Consider the following 3,364-nt stretch of genomic DNA (forward strand, 5'->3'; position numbering starts at 1 on the left):
TGCATTACATGAATTGGTTGCATAATTTTAAAGTTTGCATGTATAAAAGATAAAAGTCAAGTGAGGGGAAATTAGAAAAGAAAAATTAATGCTTCTTTTATAAAAGCAATAAAGTTGCCATTACATCTCTCAGAGAGCAATATTTCCCATTAGCAGCAATCTTGAAGTGCCAGGGCCTGGAAGAAATAAGCAACCATCTTCCTTCCCAAGACAAGGGATTGCTCCAGAAAGTGAAAAGACATTGTGATGGCTTCTGCTGAGTGTCAACTTGACAGGAATCCAGAGTCGCCTATATGAGGAGATTAAAGACATGCCTGTGAGGTGTAGACACCTTAGTCTATGCAAGCCTGTCAGGGGTTGCGTCAATGCACTCACCTCGGCATGCCTGTGAAGAATTATACTGATTAGGTTAACTGAGATGGGAAGGCACACCCTACACGTAGGCTTCCCCGTTTCCTGGGCTGAGTGCTGGGCTGAATACAAAGGAGAGAGAGAGAGAGCTAAGCAGCATCCATCTGTCACCCTCTTCTTCCTGACCACACGTCCATGTGACCAACTGCTTCAAGCTCCCACCACTTGACTTCCCCACTATAAAAGATTGGACCCTCATCTGTTAGGCAACATAGCCCTTGCTTTCTTTAGTTTCTGTAAAGGAATTTTGCCACATCACCAATACAAGTAACCAGAGTCCCTTCCCTGAGGCAGTTGCTATATAAGACCATGCTAATTCTCCTCAGAATCCACCTTTATACCTTCATATGCTTCTAAACATATGACTAAATTCAAGTCCCAATACCCCATCTTAAACCCAATCGCCATCTTAAAGGTGAAGTACAAATCATGGTCCAAAAGGAAGTACATTACACTCCAAAGGAGCACATTGAGCATTCCCATCTAGAGACAGGAGTGTGAAAATAGATACTATGTGAAGAGTTTGGGTACTGATGACAGAAACAAGGTCTGGTCTGACCAACTTATGATACGGTTTCCTGAGCTACAACTCAGGAAATAAGAAAAAGTTCCACATTTCAGTTGGTTGACAAAACATGGGTTAAAATATGAACCACAATGAATGAGTTGGAAATGTCTGAGTTGCCTTGGCTTGACACAGAAGTCTTTCTTAACAAAGTCAGAAAGATTAGAATGTTAGAATGGGTTTGTCGTTAGAGAACTATTCACTCACATTGAGAGGCTGCAGCATTCCTGAAAAGAGCCATAACACTGTTCTTTTCAGAGAAGAGCCACCACTAGGAAGAGAAGCTGTTTAATTAAGAGGCCAGAATGTAATAGAAACTATCAGACACCAAGGCAGCAGATTCAGACAAGAGCAGCACTCAAGAGTGTACGTGATTAGCATGCTGAGCAGCATGCTGGGTCAAAGCAGCATCTCGTCTCTGGTTGGCCAATGTCGCTAGAAATGAAATCAATCAGATGCTTATCTGATACTTACTTGACTTGTATAAGCAGAAAAGTTCTGGGTCAAGTGACTAACACTCTAACCTGAAAAATAAAATGCAGAGTTCAGCCCCCTATTAATTGCCGTGTTTAGTTTACAGACCCAGAATCACTATGAAAGGAGAGGTTAGATCCCTAATGCACTACTGAAGGTTGAAAGTATCCCTCTCCTCTGCCTGAGCCTTTTACCAGGGTTACACCATTTTACAGAAAGAAAACAAGAGGCCATTTCTAAGACAACTGCATACTGGTTGTACACCAACACTAGGTACAGGAGACCCAAAACGTCACTTAGGTCCCCAAGTCCAGGCAGTTGTGAAGGTCAAGCAATCAATGGAATTTTGACACAAGTCCATGTATGGTGGGCCTTAATGTGTCTTGTATTTATCTTGCTGGTCCAGAACATGTAATATAATACATATAGTCATATGCTGACAGATGCTCCATATTGCTTCTCTGAGTTGAAGAGTCAAGTCAATTATGGTGAGAAAGTCCAAGCAGAAAAGAATAGAGTTGCTTCCATCTAGTAAAATATTAATCCCAAAGCAGAATTGTCTTCCTGAAAAGCTTGCTGAAGTTCATGCAAGCATTAAGGACTTCGAAGATTTGGGGTTTCTGATTACCTGCATATCTCCATTTGATTTGTCTATTTTGCCCATACCGAAGAGAGCAAGACCTTAGAGAAGGGCCGTAGAGCATCAACAGCTCAACCAAGTGATGGTTCCAAATGCAGCTAGCTGCTGTAGCAGATGTGATTCCACGGCTTGAACAAATTAACGAACCCTCTAGCATCTAGCATGCAGTTGTTGATCTAATGAAAGCTTTTCTCTCCAGACCTATTAGTAAAGGCCATCCAAAGCAATTTCCCTTCATCTATAAAGAGCAGGAAAACACTTTCACTATTCTACCACCGAGAACGTCAGTCATATATCAGATTGCAAAGGTCTGGAAAAGGTGTTGCAATATGGGACATTGTGATTGATTCTGATGACCCAGAACAAAATGGCTTGCACTACAGCTCTGGGTGATTTGAGAAGAACAGGTCTGGTATTATAAGAGTTCTCTTAGGATGTCTCTTGATATTAACACACCTTGTGATTAACGTCGATGAGAAGCTGTCAACTATTATGGAAATGGCTACTAAAGGCCAGACTTCTTCAATAAATGAAGGCTTGTTCATCCCCAAAATATACAGAACCACTATCAGTTTAGATGTTTGCTGAAGACAAGGGAACTCAGATTGGGCAGTAGGGAAGGGGGGACAGTAATAAATGGCCCCTCTCATTGGTATAGCACCTTCAGTCCTGTTCAGTAGAAGCCAGTATTCAGCTAAGACCTGGTTACTAAAATGAAACAGTTTATTATATTTAGACAAAGTTATGAGAGTGGACCTTTGAAATAGGATTTGTGTTGTGTAAAAGAGGAAACCAAGCTTTCTCTTTCTTTGTGAGAGGATGTCATAAGAAGAAGGCCATGTGTGAAGTAGGAGGTAGTCTTCAGCAGGCACCAGATCTTTTTGATATTGATTTCACTAGCCTTCTGAACAGTGAGGAATGATTGTTGGTTTTTGGATCCATAGAATCTTAACTGTGGTCACACTCCATTTGGACTTAAGTAAATAGGTGTGACAGTGAAGAAAACTTTGGCAACAAGAAATGCATAGTGACCCAAAACCAATTCAAGAAAAAAATGTAATGAGTCCAGGGTGTTGCTGGCCACTTTGAGTTCTGAACATCCGACACCCGTACTGTATAACAAGTGTAGCGTGACAGCAATGCTGCTGGGAACACCTCGGTCCAGATTCAAAACTCTTTATTTTGGGTTATTGATTCTTTTTCTCATGCATAGATAGTTTCTGCTCTTACAAAAACATAATGGTTTAATTACATAAAACAAAATTTGCATTATT

The sequence above is a fragment of the Microtus ochrogaster genome, chromosome 19 (genome assembly GCF_000317375.1).
Source record: "Microtus ochrogaster isolate Prairie Vole_2 chromosome 19, MicOch1.0, whole genome shotgun sequence".
Classification (NCBI taxonomy): domain Eukaryota; kingdom Metazoa; phylum Chordata; class Mammalia; order Rodentia; family Cricetidae; genus Microtus; species Microtus ochrogaster.